We start from the raw sequence: 22,500 nt of genomic DNA, 5'->3' as shown, positions 1-22,500 counted from the left end.
TGTTATTCTACAGGAAGAGACCCCCCCCCTCTTCTGGAAAGAGCAGACGAAAGCCCGTGCAACACAAGGCCTACAGACACGATGGACTGTCCACAGCTCTGATCTTCAGTGCACACCAGCTCTCTCGCTGGAGAGATGTGTTACACATTCTTTTCAGTTTTGAAGTACAGTACACTGATGCAAACTCTGAAATCTGTTTCACTGGATAATCGGAAGGGGTGGGGAGACTGCATATTTGAAGTGTTAAGCTAGTCTCGCGTGCTTCTATAAAATATGCAAGTCCAGGATGCTGGTTTCTAATGAATTACAAACAACACGCTGCACTTGAAAGCAATAGACAGGCAAGAAACACAACCCAGGCCAAAGCAAACAGAGGAAATCAGTGTCGGGACCCAAGGCTTTGAACCCACCTACCGAGGAGATGCAGAGATCGAGACATGCTTACAAGACAGAGGAGAATGTCCATCTTCCAGAGACCGGACGCTCATCTACTCACTGTATGCAACCACTTTTTAAATGATTATGTCACAACGAAAGAAACTCTTTCTTTCCCCACCACAAAATAAAAATATTTTTTTACAGACACTAGAACGGAGTGAAACGCTCTATTCACAGCATCTAGTACAGCAGCTACCTGGAACAGCAGCTTTTTAATGTATTAATTTTTTTAGCCTGCTGAAGCAAGTTGATTTGTAGAAGTATAGCTCAACTTGTTTGTTAAAGTATAAAATGGCATGAAGCCACTTGCTCCTGAGTGTATTTAAAGAGGACATGCATCGGCCTGTACTCTGCTGGCTTTGGAGATGAAGGTGGACAATCCTACAATTTCCATCATGTGTAACACATAATGAAGAGCTGCAACTTATACATTCTTTATGTTTTTTTATTTTTATCTGTGTATGACAGAGTACTTGTACTGAACCATCTTTAAATATGAGAAACACTTAAATGGAATAAGAGCAGAGAGCAAGACCTGTGCACAACAATGGCTCATTCCAAGTATAGCTGACCATTCAAGCAGATTTGCTTTAGGCATCCCATGTGGTGTTTGAATATAGCTGTGAGCATGTGTGTGATACAATGGCTCTTCACAGAGAAAATCAGAAAATCAGAAAAGAGCAGACCCCCCCCCCCCCCCCCCCCCCCCCCTCTGCAGTACACGCCACGCTGGCTTATATCAACTGTCTGGTTAGATCAGAGGTGAGTGTCTGGAGAAAGGTGTGTGTGCATGCGCGCAGGACGGAACATGTGCACGTTTCTATGTGTGTGTGTGCACGTGTTTCCATTCTGAGTTGCCTTCATCTGCCATCATGGCAGAAATTAATGCTGACATACCATGACTAATTCTCATTTTCCCATTATTGATGTCACTAACTTTTATGAAATGATGCAAGGCTGAAGCTTCTAACCCGTACCGCCATCCACCTCTGTCAACGTGCCTCAAGTTTGCTGCAGCCAGCCCAACGAGACGGCCAGGTCTTTCAGAGGGTCTTGCACTCAGCTGGAGAGCCCAAGACTCCTTCACAGGGGACGATTGCTAATGGATCACTTCACCCTCTTCTCATCTTTCAACTTGAAGAGACCACTGACTCTGTCTGATTAATGTGATTGGAGAAAATCGCAGATTAGAATTGACACCCCCATGGGGACCGGGAGCTCAAGTGCATTTGTGAGTTATTAGAGCCCCACAGTGCTCCTGCTCCACTGATATGATTTGAACAGCTTTATACAGCAGCGACAATGCCTGCAGATTTAAGGAATAACCTACATCTCTTTCCAGCTCTATTTCATCTCATGCTGCTTTATCCTTTCAAAAAGGTGGAGCGCTAGTGGGACTGCTTGGCCTGAAGCTCAAAGCAATTTGTTACAAAGAAAGTTTCATTTACCTACCTCCTATGCAGGAATGTATTTTAGAGCCAGTTCTAATCCATGCTATTGCATATTAGCATTGCTGTTAAGTTATGTAACTAAGACAAGGTGCAGCACACTGTGACCTCATTCCTGAATAAACAGTTGTCTTTTTGTTTGTGTTAGTCAATAATTTAATAAATCAAAAGAGGATCAGATCCCCCTCAAATGAACATGATGGAATTTAGGGATGAACGAGTTCAGTGCTTTGAGAGTCCCAGCAACCTGTGAGCTGCCTTGAATATCTCAATAGAGCAGCTGATGTGATGCTGCATATCTGCACCCTGCACATGGACATTCTGCTCAGAAACCAGGCCCTTTGTGTCCAGCCCAGTCCCATGCTGATTCTCTCTTTCAGTCCCATCCAGTCTCTTCTCAAAAGGAATTACTACCAACACCCAGGGGGAGCTGCAGTTTTTTCCGCTGTGCTGCCACTCTTTAGAAATGCATGCAAACCCAAGGTTAATCTGAACAACCTCCCTTTTCTCTGGCATTCTGGCAGAGAAGAGCAATGGATTGCTGCCCCTTCGATGCCTTGTTTTCCATTGAGAAGGATGGGCAGCAATGCGGACCCAGCTGACTCCATGTCCGATACAATTAGAAGCAGCCCGAGATATTCTTCACTCACTGGGCCCGATTGGGCCAGTCCCGTTCCTATAGGCTCACGTTGCACATCTGTCACACAGGCCCACCTGTGTGAACCCCTTGTTCTTCAGCCCTTCCCCAACTAGGTCTGATTGAATAAGGAACAAGGAGAACCAGCTTGAGCTGCTGCATTCACAAAAGCTTTAGTTAGCTACAGTATGATGTTGTGCCTGGCTTAGGACAACCTTCATGGTTCTAGAACAGATACAAATGGGTGCATCATACTGAACAGCATACAGCTTTTACAGTGGAGAACACCTGGCCAAAAAGCTGGCTTGGCACAAGCCAGGAAACATGGTAGACCAATATACCGACATGAACAGCATCCACATCCCTAAAAAGAATCAACAACCCTGGACACCTTCATCAGCACTGTGTAAGAGAAGCACATTGACTGATGACAGTGAGGTCTAAAATACCCAACTACAAAGTGGCTTCGCTCTGCAGCTGCTAATACTTTTCTACAGATTCCCAAAGACTGCTGCAAACTTGATAGCCAGGTGCCCACCTTACTGTAAGAGGGAAAGTCATAGTCCATCCATCAAAGGGAAGCTATAAAAACAACATGTAGCTTACAAGCGGGGGCAGGAGAGCCTGGCTCTATAAATACACTCGGCACAGCCAAGGTGTGTTTACTCAGATCTGAGCAAGAACCTTCCCTCATCATACGCCAATCTGGGACAGGCTTCAGCTGAAACAGTGTGACTGTAGTTTACTGTTAATGGATACAGCTAGTTTACTCCACAGGGGGATAAATGAAACACTGTCAAAATAGAAGAGTTTCAGATCAGCCACATTGAAGAATTGCACTTTTTCCAGTATATATAAATTTAAAAAAAAAAAAAAACACATACAATTAAAAAGGACTTCCGTTTCTCCTCATAAATGCCCTCCTGTTTGAATTCCAGCAGAATCGAATGACTACCATGATATCCCAGCAATCCCCTGCTTTGAAAAGGCAGCGGCCTCTTTGTTGCTTTACATTTATCTACAATCCTGGCGGTTTCCAGCCGAACAATGTCTACTGTTGTAAAACCCTGTCTTCCCCCCTGGGTGGTAAAAGAGCTGCAGAGGCAGAATATTAAGTGGCCAATTAACACGACTGCAGCTAACCAAACAAGACAGGTAGAGACTAGGTCAGGTACCCCAAACTGCACTGGACTGAACAGCAATGCTAAGAACACCTGTGTAGACCCCCCCCACGGTGCAACTCTAAAACACAATAAACAGCAATGCTAAGAACACCTGTGTAGACCCCCCCCACGGTGCAACTCTCAAACACAATGAACAGCAATGCTAGGAACACCTGTGTAGACCCCCCCACGGTGCAACTCTCAAACACAATGAACTGCAATGCTAGGAACACCTGTGTAGACCCCCCCACGGTGCAACTCTCAAACACAATGAACAGCAATGCTAGGAACACCTGTGTAGACCCCCCCCCCCCCACACGGTGGACCTCACAATGCACCCACACACAACAGGAACAGAAACGAACACCTTTTCATGGTTCAGACACACATTTAGACAATATATGGATTTCCGCCATTTGTTAGAAGACACTGTTATTATATATAATCCATTTTCATAAATACTCGATGTACAGCGCCTTGTAGAAGGAAAGCATTATGTGTTTGGCTGTTCTGGGGTTTTGATATATTATTTATCAGGGGGCTGGGGCTGCAGAAGCAAAGACAAAAATGCAGAAACCAAATTGAGGGTGCAACCCAGTTGCACAGTCATTATCATTGCTTTTATGATGTCAGTACTGAATCTCAAACTTTTTAACTGTACACATTTTTGCCATGGGCATTTACTTCAATCAGAAACATTGCAGCCTCCAGTCTTTGTTTCCTTTTTTACCCCCCAGTAAAGACTCAAAGTCCCATTTACTACACAGAGTAAATAAAACCCAACAGTGACACAGCAAAGAAGAGACCACATAAAAAAAGAAAGACAACAGCAGTGTAAACAAAGTTTTCATTGGATCAGAAACTCTACAGCTTAGGTTTTAAGACCTTGTTGTTGTCATTCCCTTTCACATACCCCTAACCCCCCCCCCCCCCCCCCCCATCCAGTTGTCATGGTATTTAAAGGCCTACTTGCTGTAGGCAGAGCCAGGAGCCTCAATGCGGGAGTGTCTGTCTGCCTGATAAGGGGGCAGGCTGGCTCCTTAGCATCTCAATGCAACGGGGCTCTATTAACCCCTCAGTGAAGTATGAGCTGGAAGCACCATCCAAATTACACATAGATAAATAGGCTTTAGATAAACAGAAGCCCTGTTGATGACTCTGCCTCTTTATAGGGGTTTGTGGCTCTTCCAGGAAAAATGCATAAATAAAGAGCCAAGCGCATTCAGGGGCCGAAATTTCCATCTGGGTGGACAGTAGCTGCCAATCATCACCGTCTTCTGTTTCACACTGGTCTTCAGCTCTTCTGGCAAGCACTCGTATTGGGGCATCTATGTACAGAACACTGCACCGGGCTCAACTGCAAAACTACTAGATCCTAAGCTAGCTCAGTGGTCAGGGTGCAGGGCTCGGAATTGAAGGCGTGGGTTTGAGTAGCGGGCTGCAGAGGTATACAGGATTAGGGTGCTTGGTAACAGGCTAGGGAAGTTCAGTATCAAAGAGCCTGTCAAAGGTGCTGTGGGAAGTAGCTTAGTGATGGGAACAATAGAACAGGGAGTTAGAAAGTGGATTCCAGTAGCTACAGTGGGCTGCAAAGTACAGCAGTTTAAATCAACTCAGTCCCGGGACAACACTAAAAGGTTGCCAATTCTAACATCATGGTAATATCGCTACACAGGTACAGCATTGAGCCCACCACAACACTAACACCAGCTCAATTACTTCTGTTTTTTCTTTTCAGTGAGTCAGCACGATGCTGAAAGAGTAGAGAACTATTTGTCGCCAGCTATTACAAAGCCATCTTTCAACACAAAGAAAAATCTGTGGCTTCAAAGAACAGGCTCACTCAAGCCCCACTAGCTCAACCCAGAGAACAGCAGAGGTGCATGTAAAGGCATGCGAGTGGCAGCACACAATACAAAGAGCACAGCTTCCCAAAGCACTCTGGGGAAGCCCTCTCAGGGGACCGTGTGCCAGGTAAGGGATACAGAGAGACCAATCACAGCAGCCTTGGGCTCTGTCTTACAACCAAGGAGGCCAATCAAGCAAACACTGGACACAGCCCAAGAGGTTAAAGCAGAGCCCCTAATGTGGAGGACACAATGCAACCTGCACATTCCTCAGGCACACCCAAACAAAGGAGAGTGGCGCTTCCTATAGCATAGGACCTCTACTATATTATTACTATGAAGACTCAGAGTGGCATGCATTCAGAAGAGAAGCAATGCAGGTACAGACTTGCAGGTTTGCCTCTGACTCTTTCAGCACTGCAGATCTATATTCAGTACAGGTCTATCAAGGACATCACTCAGAGCTGTAGAACGCTCTAGCAGTATAGGAAAAATAACTGTGAATGTCAACTGAACGGTCTGTTTATAAGCCATAGAATTGACTCATTTTCTGATGTTAATAACAAGCAAGAAAAAGAAAGCCTTGGCTATTATACCGAATGGTCTGTTATTTTAACAGTCTTGCACTGTGTTCTCCCCTCCAGCTTTGCGCTTGTGTTTCTTGTCTTATTTGTAGGCTTGGTACTACTCAATTTTAATTTTTTTGCAAAATCGACTTTTTTTTTTTTTAAATTAAGAATTTACATTATTTTTTATCTTTATTTTTCAATTCAGGCAAATGGGTGAAATCGATCTTTATGCTTAAAAAAAAAGACTTATGCCATTGAAGAACGTCTCATTTAGCAATTTAGCGAAACCCCTTTTATCATATTCAACATGCAACAAAACCATGGTTACCAACATTCTAATTGAAACAACGTTTGATCACAGCGGAGCTATAGCTTGTAAAAATCTACACAAATTAAAACATGGGCTCAAATAAACCGTAGAAAACACAACATATAAAGTGTATTACACAGACTTTTATAGCATACATTTACAAGGAAAAATAATATGCACAGAGCAAAACATTAGATAGCTGAACAGAACTAACTTGCACTTATTATTCTGAGATCCACCCCTCTCTTGCTTCAGCACAGCTGGACTCAGAGTCACTGGAGGCAAGGCAGACTGGCCCGCTTCGTCCTGCCGCGGAGACTTCAGCCGTCGGGCATGGTATTGTGCACAACACTCATTAAGTGTTTTCGTCTTGCACCCCATTTTCAAACTGAACTAGTAACTAGTATCACCGTATACCCAAAGCAAAAGCTTACCTACACTATAACCTGCTAATTTCAAAGTAGGTGCTTTGAATGACAGGCGCTGTAGCTGGCAAATGAAAACGCACAGTCAGTCTTAAGAACATAAGAAAGTTTACAAACGAGAGAAGGCCATTCGGCCCATCTTGCTCGTTTGGTTGTTAGTAGTTTATTGATCCCAGAATCTCATCAAGCATCTTCTTGAAGGATCCCAAGGTGTCAGTTTCAACAATATTACTGGGGAGCTGGTTCCAGACCCTCACAATTCTCTGAGTAAAAAAAGTGCCTCCTATTTTCTGTTCTGAATGCTCCTTTATCTAATCTCCATTTGTGACCCCTGGTCCTTGTTTCTTTTTTCAGGTCGAAAAAATCCCTTGGGTCGACATTGTCAATACCTTTTAAAATTTTAGTCTTGATTAAGACAAAAACAAATTAAACAAATGACAGCATTCTAGCACTACTTCAGTTAACGAGATCTGTCAGAACAGGGAAACTACAGTACTAACGAACCACTGAGTTGACTGACAGCGACCTCTAGCCATTTAGAGCGGAACGGAGACGGGACAGACAGTAAGTATAAAAACTACACATAAAGTTGATCATAAATAAATTTATTTCAAGGAATTCGACGTTTAGCAAACTTTACCGATTAATATTAATATTGTTATAATACTGTTACAATATTGTTATTATGCAAAATTCTGCAAGACTATTTGGGGACTATTTGGAAAAGTCTTTAGAGTAGCCCCTCATCTCCTCGTCCTCCTGCTCTTCATATTAAAAGCACTGACGCAGATCTCAGCAGGCTGAAGGAACTCATTGAAGAGGAAGATCTTGTTTACAGGGCCGGTAATGAAAACAAATGTAGGAGAGCCTGATGTGAGAGAGTCAGCGAAGGAGTGAGAAGCTAACAAAAGACATACAGGGTCCCGAAGCACCCAACTGTGGAGAGGCCTCTGTCCATCCCACACCTGCCCCAAGACTGAAGCAGAAGAAACTTCAACAAAACAAACATGAGGCAACATTTTTTTCAGAAACAGAGTAAATTAAAAGGAGCTAATGTGGATGCACATTCCAACATTTTCTAATCTTGATGCACTATAATCTGGTGGAGCTCTATGTACAGTAATGCATAGGTCTTGTACAGCGCTTAACTTTTCTGTCTGGTTTTAAGTCCAGAAATACTTTTATTTGAAGAGGGTTCCCCATTGTAGCATTGTATGTTTTTCAGGCACCCTGTGGTAAATTCACACATGCTTTCTGTACATTAGGACACAAGAAAGTTACAAAGCCTAACTAGACTTTCCCAGAATTGCTACTACACACGGACAAGTTTAGACGCATCACTGCTTCCACATCACACTTCCTTTGTCTTGTGCCAAGAGAAAGTCTGTTCAGTGCCCTCTTTGATCAAGTGAAGGGCATTTGATACAGTAAATTTCCCCTAATGACTCACGGTTCCCCCAACCCTATTAGCTCATTCTTGGAATCATGAAGTTCTTGTACTGAGGGTATTTCAGCTGCCTCTTGGGAGGCAGGTCTGGAAACATGAAACAATGCAGTGATTCCACAAGAGCAGAAGCACAGGAAGGCTAAAGGAGTCCCAGAGGTTCCCGTTCTCCCTCCACTCCAGCAGCAACAAGAACCCAAAGAGGGAGAATGAGCCCTGCACCGGCTCGGCCATGCACTGCCATAACTAAACCCAGCAGTTATGCACGGCAGCCTAAGAGGAAGGACTATGAGCATTAGGATTGTCAAGCATTGTCAAGCATTATGATTGGTTAAAAGAATTTGGAAACAGTTTAGTGTCACCCCTCTGAACTCCATGGTCACGGGTCAGGAGTGAAAGCCCTTGGGAAGAATGCATTTGTTTCACAAAAACAACCAAAACACATCTGTCAATGTCATCTCTCCATTACTGAAAGAGCATTTTGCTGGAAATAAAACTCTAATATAAAAGTTCAGGATTAATTGAGATCAAGTGAAAGGCAGAGTGTGTGATCTCAGTTTGCTTCCAATTTTGGAGATCTTGCAATGTTGCTGGCAAGCGACCCTGCGGCCAGACAGCACGCTGCCCAATGTAAAACAGAAACATGTGCCTGCAACACAAAATGACACCAGTTTCATTGTACATGATAAAAAGCAGCCCTGTGACAGGAGGCCAGCGTCTTCCTTCCTGGACGGGATCGGAAGCTGCAATGGTGTGAACAAGCTGCAACACGATTATCCTTGCACAGGATTCCTCTGCTTGGGCAGCTCTGAGTCCGACTCGCAGGAGCAGAGCTCACTTAGCAAGACTCTAAATCGCTTGACACCTCTGGGGCTTTTGGAATAATTCCCCAAGCTAGTCACATCTCCTTTCCATGGAGGACAGAAGCACCTTGTTTTACAGCTTGGTGAGAAGTGATTTATCCCCAGAGGATCACACAAACAATTGCAGCCCTACATTAGAAAAAAAAGAGAGGAAAAAGTAGTATCTTCAACTCAGCATGCCCCAGTCTTTACTTTAACCCTTTACTGCCCTGGGTGTGTTCCCATACCTATTTAATGCCTATTTCCTCAATGCCAAATATATTGGACAGTGGGCAGCAAAAGGTTAACCCGAACCCAAACTCTAACTGACTCCCCTGCCTTTTAGCTCTGATCACCAGCCTTAGTCCCACGCAATCCTAGCACAGTTCCAACTTTTAATCTTTCGTCAAGCTAAACAGTCAGTAAACTACAAAACCAATTGACCGCTCTCAATCCTGCACCTTCTAAAAACAGTGCGTTTTACAGAGTTTAGTTATTTCATGAACACAGCACTGGAGGGTTGAAATATGAACCACGTCATTACATTACACTACAACTGTACCACCAGTGTGTTTTAACAGCCCTGTGCAATCGATCCTGATCTGGTCACAATGTCACGCACCCCTTGCCTACTAATGTGGCTCAGATAACTTGGGCAGATTTAGGGTTAGGGTTAGTTAAGTGTGTCTAGCAGTCTTGGTAATCACTGTGCCATGTGCACTGCACCGTGATTATGTTCATTTCCCTGATAGCTGAACTCAAGCATTTCTCTCAGATTTCAAGTTTCAGCAAAACCCTGACTCCAGATTGTAGCAGAAAGAGTAACTAGACGTCAACGCTGTAGTGTTAAATCTGCCAAAATAAACCAAATAACCACAAAGTGGACTGAGATTTCTTATTTATAAACTCTGTGTTTGCTCACAACAATGTTTTGTAATTATAATAATTATTATTATTTTTTTAGACTGCATCTTTCAGAAGGATTTTATTTTTTTTTTTAAACTGAAAACAGAACCCTGCACCGTGTTATTTTTCATTGTGATTTGCTCTGCCCCATGAGTGGGTGGCTGTGTTCCCAAAGCTTCAGACTGGGTTGTTTTTTCTGACACCCCCCCCCCCCCCCCCCCACACACACACAGACATACACACAGAGTTAACTTTCCCTTCTCCTCCTCAGTGAGCTCAGTTTACAATCACATACCGCTCTCTGCCTCCTTCATTTCTGAATCCTGTCTGGCTGAAACCCTCCCGATCCAAACTCCACACTGCGTTTCTTCCGCTTCTTTTAGACAGATTTTTCTCACTTGTCTTTGTTTGAAACCAGTGCCGTTCCTTCAGAATCGTCCACTGCTGGAGTTTGAATGAGAGCCTCTTCCTCTCCTAATGCCTGCATTTGCACCCGCCCCTTTCCATTTCCTCCTCCTCTCTCTCACACTCTCTCTCTCTCTCTCTCTCTCTCCTGTCAGAGCGACTCTGAATAACCCTGTGGAGTCCAGCCCCCTTAAAGCTTCTTTCGTTACCAGCTGCAGGAAAGGGGGGGGGGGGGGGGGGGGGGGGGGGGGGGGGTCTGGTCTCTTCTTTTAAAATTAAAGCTTTAATTGTAAAACTGTGCATCTTTCTACCCATACACAAACAGAAGCCCACTACAGATTTCAACAAACTTGGACAGAAAAAAATAAACTACTGATAAATATTAAGTTATAATATTAGTTTTACTGCTACTACTTCCATAATCATTAGTAGGTTATTTATATTATTATTATTACATTTTGGATAGTCTAATAATTGTGATTTATTAGTTTTTATGATGTACCAATATATCTGTGGGAGAGAATTCAATCTGCGACTGCTTTAACCAGAAAAAAAAAGCAGGAGAGAATTGTTATTTTCTCTGGACCCCAGCCAAAAATTCATCTCCTTAAAGAAGCCCAGTTTGAAATGCGGAGTACAGTTTAATAGTAACATGTTTAACTCAAGCTATACCTTCCATACAAACAGATTCTGGGCAGGAACTAAATTCAGGTGTGCTACACTGTAAGCACCCAGCATGTATACCATTGCAGACGGGGTCAGAGGGGCTACTCTGTAAGCACCCAGCATGTATACCATTGCAGACAGGGTCAGAGGGGCTACACTATAAGCACCCAGCATGTATACCATTGCAGACAGGGTCAGAGGGGCTACACTGTAAGCACCCAGCATGTATACCATTGCAGACAGGGTCAGAGGGGCTACACTATAAGCACCCAGCATGTATACCATTGCAGACAGGGTCAGAGGGGCTACACTATAAGCACCCAGCATGTATACCATTGCAGACAGGGTCAGAGGGGCTACACTGTAAGCACCCAGCATGTATACCATTGCAGACAGGGTCAGAGGGGCTACACTATAAGCACCCAGCATGTATACCATTGCAGACAGGGTCAGAGGGGCTACACTATAAGCACCCAGCATGTATACCATTGCAGACAGGGTCAGATGGGCTACACTGTAAGCACCCAGCATGTATACCATTGCAGACAGGGTCAGATGGGCTACACTGTAAGCACCCAGCATGTATACCATTGCAGACAGGGTCAGAGGGGTCCAAGAATAACATGGAACCGAAACAAGAAAGACTCAAAACAAAACCACTGACTCACAGCTAACACTTCCAAACACGAGAGCATTTCTATTCAGCAGTTTGTGTTTATTAAAAAAAGTCAGGCTCTGTTTTACAAAAAATATTAAATAAATGTGTCCTCAAATGAAAACAACTTATTTTATTATAAGGATAACTTTTTTTTTTTTTTTTTTTTTAAACTAATACAATTCCTGGACAAAAGTCGAGCGATCCTGCCTAATCCCTTTGATTATCTCCCGCTGGCTGCTCCGGCTCTTAGCAGCACAGCTCCAGATCACTGAGCCGCACAGAAAGAAATGAGCTTGTGCATAATGAGAGCTCTGCAAATACTTTGGAAAGCCCAGCCGAGTCCTGCCACTTCACTCTGCAGAGGGAGAGGAGGGGGCAGGGGGGTCCTCAGCACAGATTATGAGGGGGACAGGGTAGAGCAGTCTATCAGTTAAAGGAGAGGACTGGGCTTCAAATCCCAGTTTTAGCCACCATGCTGGAACTAAACTTTTAGTCATGTTCTGTCAGATCAGTGAATCTGATAACCAGCTGAACAGTGTGTGTGCATCCCTGTGCTTCCCTGTGCGCCTGCATCCCTGTGCCTCCCTGTGTGTGCATCCTTGTGTGCATCCCTGAGCCTCCCTGTGTACATTCCTGTGCGTGCATCCCTGTGTATGCATCCCTGTGTGCATCCCTGTGTGTGCATCCCTGTGCCTCCCTGTGTGTGCATCCCTGTGTGCATCCCTGTGTCTCCCTGTGTGTGCATCCCTGTGTATGCATCCCTGTGCCTCCCTGTGTGCATCCCTGTGTGCATTCCTGTGTGTGCATCCATTTGCCTCCCTGTGTGTGCATTCCTGTATGCCTCCCTGTGGGTGCATTCCTGTGTGCCTCCCTGTGTGTGCATCCCTGTGCCTCCCTGTGGGTGCATTCCTGTGTGCCTCCCTGTGGGTGCATTTCTGTGCCTCCCTGTGGGTGCATTCCTGTGTGCCTCCCTGTGGGTGCATTTCTGTGCCTCCCTGTGGGTGCATTTCTGTGCCTCCCTGTGTGTGCACCCCTGTGCCTCCCTGTGTGTGCATCCCTGTGCCTCCCTGTGGGTGCATTTCTGTGCCTCCCTGTGGGTGCATTTCTGTGCCTCCCTGTGGGTGTATCCCTGTGCCTCCCTGTGGGTGCATCCCTGTGCCTCCCTGTGTGTGCATCCCTGTGCCTCCCTGTGGGTGCATCCCTGTGCCTCCCTGTGGGTGTATTCCTGTGTGCCTCCCTGTGTGTGCATCCCTGTGCCTCCCTGTGGGTGCATTTCTGTGCCTCCCTGTGTATGCATCCCTGTGTCTCCCTGTGGGTGCATCCCTGTGTGTGTGCATTCCTGTGTGGAAAGTTCAGTTTATGCCAGACAATGAGATCAGAGTCCAAGGAATGATGGCTACCAGCTGCTGAGGAAACGGAAGGAGAAATCTTAAAGCTGCAGCATATGATTTCAAGAGGCCCTGATCCTGCCTGTTAAAACTTGCAACAATATACAGAACTCAACTGAGACAGCCCTGTGTCCTTGTTTGCATCTCTCCTTCCTTCTTTCAATTCTTAATTCCCAATCGCTTCCTTGCTTGCTTTTGCATCCTCAGCTGAATTCACACCAGCTGTAAGGAAACATTGTTGCACTGCACTGGGAGTGGGTTTATTTATGAAAAGTGTTTATAAAGTCCAAATACATTTTATTCCACATTAGCTATGTTTACTGCGTGATCTTAATTTTCCACTTCACAATACAATCTGCTTTTGCGAAAAATAATAAAGTACTGATTCATAAGAACATAAGAAAGGTTATAAACGAGAGGAGGCCATTCTGCCCATCTTGATCGTTTGGTTGTTAGTAGCTTATTGATCCCACAAACTCATCAAGCAGCTTCTTGAAGGATCCCAGGGTGTCAGCTTCAACCACATTCCTGGGGAGATGGTTCCAGATTCAGATGCAGTATAGTTAAATATATCATTGTAAATAATAATACTTTATTAAAGTTACAGTATGCTAAATTAAAAAATACTTTTGTCTTGGGAGTTATTCAGTTAAGAAAACATCCTTTACTGAAATATTTTTGAACTGTTGTACCTTTAGGTTTGCACATTAAGATCGTATACTGACCTTGGCCCAGTGTCCCCCACCCCCATTCCTTCTGTCTCAGACTCACTCTCTCAACATGAAACCAGACTTCTCAAGCCACCCCAACACCTACTCCTTTGGTCAGACACTGTGTCGCTCACATGCGGATGTCATGTTTCCCCCCCATAACTTCCTACATAACAAACACTGTGGGTTACAATACTAAACAAACTCCCGTGAGATGAATGCCATTGTCCCTGCTGCCTTCAAATTCTACAGTCTAGTGCCTGCTTAGTCATTGTATCATGCTTAAGATGCTCTAATATGGTATATACATTTTCTTTAATAACCAGATAAAGAATATCTATGGTGACAGTGACATAAACATCAATCACAGCAGAGTGCCGCTCAGTACACAGAGCATCAATCACAGCAGAGTACCGCTCAGTACACAGAGCATCAATCACAGCAGAGTGCCGCTCAGTACACAGAGCATCAATCACAGCAGAGTGCCGCTCAGTACACAGAGCATCAATCACAGCAGAGTACCGCTCAGTACACAGAGCATCAATCACAGCAGAGTACCGCTCAGTACACAGAGCATCAATCACAGCAGAGTACCGCTCAGTACACAGAGCATCAATCACAGCAGAGTACCGCTCAGTACACAGAGCATCAATCACAGCAGAGTGCCGCTCAGTACACAGAGCATCAATCACAGCAGAGTGCCGCTCAGTACACAGAGCATCAATCACAGCAGAGTGCCGCTCAGTACACAGAGCATCAATCACAGCAGAGTGCCGCTCAGTACACAGAGCATCAATCACAGCAGAGTGCCGCTCAGTACACAGAGCATCAATCACAGCAGAGTACCGCTCAGTACACAGAGCATCAATCACAGCAGAGTACCGCTCAGTACACAGAGCATCAATCACAGCAGAGTACCGCTCAGTACACAGAGCATCAATCACAGCAGAGTACCGCTCAGTACACAGAGCATCAATCACAGCAGAGTACCGCTCAGTACACAGAGCATCAATCACAGCAGAGTACCGCTCAGTACACAGAGCATCAATCACAGCAGAGTACCGCTCAGTACACAGAGCATCAATCACAGCAGAGTACCGCTCAGTACACAGAGCATCAATCACAGCAGAGTACCGCTCAGTACACAGAGCATCAATCACAGCAGAGTACCGCTCAGTACACAGAGCATCAATCACAGCAGAGTACCGCTCAGTACACAGAGCATCAATCACAGCAGAGTACCGCTCAGTACACAGAGCATCAATCACAGCAGAGTACCGCTCAGTACACAGAGCATCAATCACAGCAGAGTGCCGCTCAGTACACAGAGCATCAATCACAGCAGAGTACCGCTCAGTACACAGAGCATCAATCACAGCAGAGTACCGCTCAGTACACAGAGCATCAATCACAGCAGAGTACCGCTCAGTACACAGAGCATCAATCACAGCAGAGTACCGCTCAGTACACAGAGCATCAATCACAGCAGAGTACCGCTCAGTACACAGAGCATCAATCACAGCAGAGTACCGCTCAGTACACAGAGCATCAATCACAGCAGAGTACCGCTCAGTACACAGAGCATCAATCACAGCAGAGTACCGCTCAGTACACAGAGCATCAATCACAGCAGAGTACCGCTCAGTACACAGAGCATCAATCACAGCAGAGTACCGCTCAGTACACAGAGCATCAATCACAGCAGAGTACCGCTCAGTACACAGAGCATCAATCACAGCAGAGTACCGCTCAGTACACAGAGCATCAATCACAGCAGAGTACCGCTCAGTACACAGAGCATCAATCACAGCAGAGTACCGCTCAGTACACAGAGCACACAGGCGCCGATGGGAATAAAGAAAAGAGCTTCAATCACTCCCAGCCCAGGCCTCACTATTAACACAGAAATAAAAAAAGGATGCAACACAAGCCGTCTACACAAAAAAAAACCATGACGTCATAAATCTTCAGGCAGGGAACCACAAAGGGAGGAGTGGTAGGATCAGGCAGTGTGTCAGGGCTGTTTACATTGCCAGAGAGACAAATCACTTTCCATTAACTCTCAGCATGCTGACTAGTTTGGGTTTCTTTGTTTCCATGGTATAAAATACAAGGCAGTCGCTGGTTTTTGTGTCTAAATTCAGTAATGGGGCTCTGTGCTATTCTGTGTAAAGATAATCAGGGCAGCCCTCGACCCATTAAGTTCCTGTGACAAGTATGGCAACGATCTACTACGGACATTGCAGGGTTAACGTGTCTAGGCTGCTACACGGTTGCTATAGAAACTACAGGTACATATGTTTACGGGTATAGTGGCAGGTATAGAACCCTCAAATTCATTTTAATTATTGGCTTTAAAAAAAACTAAATATTGAGGGCAGGCAAAAAAAAAAAAAACACGTTGGTGCCAAAACGGGTTCAAAACATTGACCCACAAATCATTTAAAATGTTGATGAGAAAAAGTTAGAAGACATTTAACTCTGTCCTAATTCAACACAGAGAGCTACGACTACAGACACAAATTGTACTACAGAAGCGCTGCTCCACTCGGTCTTTCAAACCTGCGGTATATTTCTAGGGGGGGTTCTTATATTTGCAGTATTGACTGGCAGTGCAGCAAGCTGGATGTAATTCTTTTGTTCTCTGATCAAGTTAAGCGCCAGAATCCAGCTGCTTCTGTTTGCGATGAGATGCGATGAGATGTTGTGAGGTGTTGTGCCCCTCACAAGCAGGGCAAAACCACTGGGCCTATTGTCCCAGCACGGCCCTCTGTAACCCTGTGATGAAAGCAGCCTGCACTGGAAAGCACATTCCTGGGAGAGAGGAACCACAATACCTGACCTTTGCCACTGCAGAGCCGGCAGATTAACCCCTTCTAGAAGCCCTCCCTGAGCCCCACTTCAGCACCAGCGGATTTGTTGTTTAAACCCTGGGCCCCAGACAGTCCTGCACAGGGAAACACTGTAACCATCATCCATCACAGACCTGGCTCTGTGCGCTCACACTTCAAAGTGCCACTCACAGCTTCTATGGGGGTCCATTTCAGTTCAGTGATTCAATTAATCCCATTCATCACAGCCAAGGGTGCAAGGGCTATCTCCATTGGATGCCACCTCTTGTGGCAAAGCCATTGAAGATGTTTTTTTTCAGTGGCTGAGACTGATCTAGTCGAATCTGAGAAGCCCAGCAGGTTCTGATCAATACTTTGATGGGCAATATCGAGGGAGTGACTTGTGTTGGGAGCGCACAACCCTCTGCTAGGAAGTGTATAATCTAGCTACTTCAAAGAAGAGTCGAGTGTCTCTAATACTTATCTCTACAATAACCACTAGGATCCACGTCTAGAGCCACAACCACTCTGACATACAGCTAAAGCTATGTAAACAAACAGAGTGTAAAGAACACCTGGACATGATATGTAAGAATGTAGCAAACAATCCAACAAGGTCCAAATAAATTGAACATGATTATGGGGCAATGAAGCTCAAACATTTATAGCTAACTAAAGCTCAAAACACTGCATTAAAAAAATCCCCTTTGAAATGTAATCAATAACCCATTAAACTGCATGTGCTTCAAGAGGTTTCTGACAAACAAACTAAACGCCAGAATATCGATTTCATACACACCAGTATCGTGAATAATGATTATTTTATTTTTAGAAAATGTTGATGCTGAATAAGGTTCTCACCTCTTGTTTGATATCTGATATCAGATTCTACTAGCCCAGGAGAGAGAGGACAGGATTACAGACATTGCATGAGCTGCAAGGACAAGAAAAAAAAAAAAAACAGGTTTAACAACCCAATGCTGCCACCTTCTGACATCCTGCCACAGTGCACTTAAATAAGTATAAATTATAACACACATCTACACAACACTGCCGCATGCATTCCTACTCGACAGATTCACATGACAGTACACAAACTAAACAGGAAAGTGTTTTCTAAACGTCCCGCTGCTTTCCCTTGATTTATTAACATATTCCAGTCTTAGCCCTGGTCTACCCCTGAATGTCCGCTGTGACAAGAAATACAGCACATGAACAGTTCCCTTCTTCAAAAAACAAACAAAAAAAATACAAAAAACACAAGACTAAATTAATTCACTTTCACTGAAATAAAGTCCTGTTTTGATGATTTGATTTATTATTGTCTTTTATTTGCCCCCAGCTCCCAACGCTTTCACATTCCCTTGAAAAATAGGTCACCCTCACACAGACACCACACACTTCACTCCTGTTATTCAAACACAGGAATGATTCTGTGAGGGTTTCAAATGCCTTTGCTTGGCCTGCATGCCTTTGATCAGGATGTCAGGTGAATTTCTGTACAGTAACTCTGCCCAGAACAAAAACAGAAAACATCTGAACGTCCTTTTTAAACACTCAATACACCCTGCATGTGCGGAAAAACAAGGCAACAAGGGGATTCCTGGCTGGTTAGTGTGAGAAAGCTGCGGTATGCTGTACAATGAACACAACCTTGTTGTAAAACTCCTTAGCTTGAGTCCAGCACTCATTAGTCATTTGCTTAATGCAGAATCAAGGTTATCAGACTAAAAAATAAAACACAAAAAATCAACAGAACTATCTAATTGAAAACAAAAACAGGAAACACCTCCTCGGTCTTCTTTCCTGTCTGCACCCAAATATTTCAGCACCCCCACCACCGTTCTTTCCTTCCCACATCAACACCCAGCCCACCTCCCCCACAGGCTCCTGCAGGAACGATGCTTCCTTCTGGGCTGCACTGACAATGTTTCCAGGGCCTACACTGACAGCTAGCTGGCAGCCAGGTGGTGTTGCTCTGGCTCTCAGACGCTCAAGTGTTCTCCATGTGCCACATCAGTGGTGACCGGAACACGGGACAGAATTCTCACCTGCAGGACAAAATGAGGCTTCCAGGGAGCCCTTCATCCCCTCTCAGACTGAACATGGGGCTCTAGAAACTAGAAGGAAAAAAATCACAGACCAAATGTCATTCTCTTCTGTTCGTTCTCTAAACTTGGGCGTCTTTGATTCCCCCCCCACTCCGCAGACAGGTGACCCAGCAGCAGAAGCTCTATATAAACAAGAGTATAATTACCTCTACCCAGTCCTGGAGCTGAAATAGAAATCAGTCAGACACACAGTGCAGTTTCAGCACTATAGCAATCATAGAAGCGCTACAGATCAAAGCCACTCAGCCCCACACTATAGACATGGAAGCTTTATAACCCTGAATGAAACCTAAATGATCTGCCTGTACTGTTAATATTCTCACCGCACAGCCCGGTGCTGATCTGCCTGTACTGTTAATATTCTCACCGCACAGCCCGGTGCTGATCTGCCTGTACTGTTAATATTCTCACCGCACAGCCCGGTGCTGATCTGCCTGTACTGTTAATATTCTCACCGCACAGCCCGGTGCTGATCTGCCTGTACTGTTAATATTCTCACCGCACAGCCCGGTGCTGATCTGCCTGTACTGTTAATATTCTCACCGCACAGCCCGGTGCTGATCTGCCTGTACTGTTAATATTCTCACCGCACAGCCCGGTGCTGATCTGCCTGTACGGTTAATATTCTCACCGCACAGCCCGGTGCTGATCTGCCTGTACTGTTAATATTCTCACCGCACAGCCCGGTGCTGATCTGCCTGTACTGTTAATATTCTCACCGCACAGCCCGGTGCTGATCTGCCTGTACTGTTAATATTCTCACCGCACAGCCCGGTGCTGATCTGCCTGTACTGTTAATATTCTCACCGCACAGCCCGGTGCTGATCTGCCTGTACGGTTAATATTCTCACCGCACAGCCCGGTGCTGATCTGCCTGTACTGTTAATATTCTCACAGCAGAAGTCTAACAGCTGTACCACAGAGAGCAGCTTGGTCTGTTAAAATGTCCAATCACAGTTCATTTAAAAATGACCTTACTGTGGATTTAAAATCAGCCACAAAAGGATTGAGATTCAGTAGCCTTTGTTAAAATACTGGAGGTGGTGAATGCGCAGTCTAAAAGCAATAAGGGCTGTGTAAAAGCAGGGAAGGAAATAAGACTACTATTGCATAGCAGTTTCACCCACTGCAGGTTTTATTATGAGCTTGATCAGCCACAGTGCATAGGTGTGTCTTATTACTACACTCATAGTAAAACCAGAAATGGATCAAACTGCTATGCATTGGGAGTCTTATTGCCATCCCTGACAATAATGAAACTGCTAATACAATAAATTAACAAGAATGGCCTCTTCAGATAAAAAAAAAAACATTTATTTAGAGTATTTAGCAGCATGAATACACGATCACAGCATGTTCACGAGTGACTCTGGTTTTAAATCCATCGTGCTGGGTTACTTGGAGCAGTGCCAAAGCCACTAGCCTTGTCCCTGTGTCCTGCTTTCAGCAAATAAGCAAGTTTCAAAATCTGTGCTCCTGCATCATTCGAAAGGGCTCTTGGCGAGGTCACAGGTGTTTTTAAAAGGATGAGTTCTAACCACACGGACAGCACGAGGGATTCAGTTACCTGATAACATTCCTGACACTGCATCATAATGTCACCTTGCAGGGCACTCTGAGAAGTTACAAGATATTCAGGTTAGGTGCCAAAGCGCTGCTTGGCATTGCGTCCTTGCAGTGCACTGTGGGAAGTTACAAGATATTCAGGTTAGGTGCCAAAGCACTGCTCGGCATTGCTTCCTTCAAGTGCTAATAAAGTCACCCCGCAAAGACACAATGGCTTTGGTCTGCTGCTGTTGCTGCTTGCAAATGCCCACTATATTTCTCCCCTGGTTTGACTTTCATGGTGACCCATCCGAAGACGCTGCCCAGCAGCACAGGTGCAATTTGAATCCAAATCAGAACTGAAAGCACAACTACAGCGATACGCGATAAAGTGGTGACCGCAAGCAGTTCTGCATGCACCAAGGCTTTTTAAGGGCTTTATAAATAAACGCAATGCAGAATGGAGCACACAGTATCCTTCGTGCCAATGATCTGTGTATTCTTAAATGACCTGGTTTATTTCTAGGCATGAAAGCATAGATTATATCCATGAGATTGTTATCCCAAGCAGATGGCTTTTTATTTCCCCACTTTCACTCTTTGCAAATCTAATTGACGCTTTTGATATTGCTAACAATTCAACTGGCTTCTCTAATCTACAGCCTGCAATTTCCTGTTAGACTCCAGACACATAAAACAGCAGTCTGCTGCAAAGAGGTAAAAAAAGACACACGGCTGCTTTCCCCACTGGACCTCGTGCTTATTCTTAATGCAAGCTGCTCTAAAAATAAGTCCTGTCTCAACACTAAGCTGCGGAGCAGACAGGGGTGAAGGAGGACAGCAAAACCATAGAAAAATGAGAAATCGCAGCAGTTATTCAACAGGGATTAATCCCCTCTAAGAACTGGAGAATGGAAATTTGAATGCATCTGAATGCCTGCTGTACTGTTAGAAGGAAGAGTGATTAACATTCCCCCTCTACAAAGAGGCTTGAACCCTCCAGGCTGGTTTTGTTCTGAGCCACTTCAGTCGCCTCCAGTGCCCCTGCTTTCATTATCATTTCCCATGTCTGCTTGTTGTTTTCATTGTTGCTGTTACTAACAGATGTTTAAACAAGTCGATTGATTAACACACCAGACACTCTGATTACGATCCTCCACGTCTGCTTGCACCAATCACAGCAGCAGCTACTGCTCACCCACCAGGCCTTTATCAAAGATCAGCAAATCACAGCAGCAAAACATGAATGCCCTGTGACAGACTTGGCCCTTCCTTTCCAAGTTGATCAGTCAAAAGGAGGCGCAGTCCTGTAATGTATAAATCACAATCTCCATCAAGATATACATTCAGCAAGAACCGCCATAGCTTCTTGGAATACTGCTTCAGGCACGATCACAAAACAGCACAGCTCAAACACACAGAGCAGCATGGTGCATTGTATTGGTTTGGCTCATACAATCCTGTGGGTGTTTAATGTATTGAAACAGAAGAACAGCAAAATGAGGAGGAACTGCCGCGGTGTTTCCTGAGCCCTAATAAACCCAGTACAGTAATCCCTTCAGCTCCAAACCTCGCAGCCCTCTCTGTAACACTGTGACAAGACAGCGGCTCACCCACTGCCCTCCCCCCTACACACAAGCACTCTCAATCTCAGTAATGTTGTTGAAGCTGACACCCTGGGATCCTTCAAGAAGCTGCTTGATGAGATTTTGGGATCAATAAGCTACTAACAACCAAACGAGCAAGATGGGCCGAATGGCCTCCTCTCGTTTGTAAACTTTCTTATGTTCTTATGTTCTTAAACTCATTCACTCTCAAAAACTCACTCACACACACTCTCAAAAACTCACTCACACACACACACACACACACACGCACTCTCAAAAACTCACTCACACACACACACACACACGCACTCTCAAAAACTCACTCACACACACACACACACGCACTCTCAATAACTCACTCACACAAATACACACACACAGGTATTGAGTGAGTCTCCACAGTGTGTGTCACACTCTCAATAACTCACACACACACACACTCTCAATAACTCACTCACATACACACACTCTCAATAACTCACTCACACTCACACACACACACACACACTCTCAATAACTCCCCCCCCCCACACACACACACACTCTCAAT

At 44.8% G+C, this 22,500-nt stretch overlaps 1 protein-coding gene across 3 annotated transcripts in view; it reads right to left on the bottom strand.

Annotated features, from left to right (window-relative positions):
- The window catches only part of LOC121322177 (leucine zipper putative tumor suppressor 2 homolog), a 40,972-nt gene that overhangs the window by 7,866 nt on the left and 10,606 nt on the right, over window positions 1-22,500 (bottom strand). The window contains exon 1 of one of the 3 annotated variants that reach the window (XM_041261759.1): window positions 17,549-17,623. The exons of 1 other annotated variant lie outside the window; for it this stretch is intronic. The gene's annotated coding sequence lies outside the window, so the exon portion shown is untranslated. Of the gene's footprint in view, window positions 1-10,324; window positions 10,488-17,548; window positions 17,624-22,500 lie in introns of those variants that run through there. One more of the 3 variants, XM_041261757.1, reaches the window with a different exon arrangement.

This window comes from Polyodon spathula, chromosome 10, assembly GCF_017654505.1.
Source record: "Polyodon spathula isolate WHYD16114869_AA chromosome 10, ASM1765450v1, whole genome shotgun sequence".
NCBI classification, from domain to species: Eukaryota; Metazoa; Chordata; class Actinopteri; order Acipenseriformes; family Polyodontidae; genus Polyodon; species Polyodon spathula.
Note: the sequence above shows the minus strand (reverse complement) of the source record. Positions and strands in the feature narration are given on the sequence as shown.